The following is a 1,730-nucleotide window of genomic DNA, read 5'->3' as shown; positions in this document are numbered from 1 at the left end:
TGTAATAACGTCTCAACACACGGAGCTGCTCAGGGAGCCGCGGCAGGACAGGGTGAAAGTAAGACCTTCAAAGCTTTTGTTTTGTTAGATCAGTTTGACCCCAAATTATATAGATTATTCATCCTCCCAAATTGACTGAAACAGAAATAACCAACCTTTCCTGCTGTCTTCAGATTACACGTACCAGGGAATATCTGAGGGTGCTCTACTGCAAAACCAGAGCATGGGAAAGATTTAATTTCACCCTAAATCACTGCTGCCCACGGAGGCTGAGCAAGAAATAAGGAATACAAAACATTTGCTTCCTTTTAGGTGCTCCTGTGTGGGGTATAATTAGTTAAAGTCAAACACCAGTGTAAATCTCCCATTCCCCTGCAACAAAGAAAGTAGCTGCATTTCACAACCTAGGAGTTTCCTCCTCATCCCCACGTGAGCCTCTACCAACGTTTCTTACACTCCCCCTTCTCCAACGCTCTTGTCCTGACGGCAGGATCGGAGCGGTTAGCTGCATAATAGCGCCATCACGTCTTTGTGACACCCCGTTTCCTATGGATGGATTGCAGAGTGTTTAACCAAAAACGCGTTCAGGACCGAGATGGGAAGTTACTCAAGGTCAGCCAGCCAACATGCCGAAGAGCCAGCAAGGGCGGTACCTCTTCCGAGGCCCAGCGGAACGGGCTTTCCACCAACCACGCTGCTGTACCTGCTGACAGCTGAAGCACTCCCTTTTGTTGGAAGATCAGCAGTGACACGACGTGAAACCACCCCATTTTGAGGGAATTGCAAAGGTACAGATGTTCAAACACAGTGTCTTCACTGGATGTTGAAAGCCGTAATGTTCATGTTTGTTTTTCTGCTGAACAGTCATCCAAAGAAATGAATGCCTTCCTTTCTGCAGACTTCAGAATAATTTTATATATTTACCTCTTAGGCTCTTCTGGAATTCATAAATCACACTTAATGAGAAGTATTAGCACACACTTACTGCAATTACGTGATGAATGTTTGATTTCTGGCTTACGGCCTGAAAAATACATAGATTTCTGTGATCTCTGGAAAGGTAAAGATGAAACCTCATGTTTTAATTAGGGGCTAATAGCTTTAGTTCACTCCAATCCAAAGGCCTTTGGTTTTTTAAAAGCTTTCCAACCCAGCTGAAAGTCTGCTATTCAATTAGCCTGGCGTTATACATCAGCTGGTCAAGCAGTGACAGCCTTGCTAAGCAGCTAGTGCTTTTCCATCCTCGGGCTGCACCCGTGCCATTGAACCGCTGCTGGAGACCGAGCTCAGCAGGTCCTGCCCCCGCAGCTATGCAGGATTGAGCCCCCGCGCCTGAGACCCCGGCACCGACGGCTCCTGGCCACCACAGCCCCCACGGACGGCACGGCAGGGGCAGAGCTTGCAGCTGATCACATACGCCAGTCCTCCTGGTAGCCCAATGGGCTGACAGGAAGCCAACAGCAATAGGGTAATTTATACCCAAAAGGTATCAAGGATTTGTGCAAACACTTACTGCATCACTGACCAGCAAGAACCCAGGAGATGAAGTGAGGATCCGAGTCATGCTCGAAGCTGTGCACAAGCAATCCTGGGCAGACCCTTTGCACAGGTACGTCGCAGGAGTACGGCTGCGTGCATCACAGAGCGGTTTGGGTTGGAAGGGACCTGAAAGATCATCCAGTTCCAACCCCCTGCCATGGGCAGGGACACCTTCCACTAGACCAGGTTGC

The sequence above is a fragment of the Eurypyga helias genome, unplaced genomic scaffold (genome assembly GCF_000690775.1).
Source record: "Eurypyga helias isolate BGI_N326 unplaced genomic scaffold, ASM69077v1 scaffold23133, whole genome shotgun sequence".
Classification (NCBI taxonomy): domain Eukaryota; kingdom Metazoa; phylum Chordata; class Aves; order Eurypygiformes; family Eurypygidae; genus Eurypyga; species Eurypyga helias.
The sequence above is the reverse complement of the archived record's forward strand: the minus strand, read 5'-3'. Positions refer to the sequence as shown.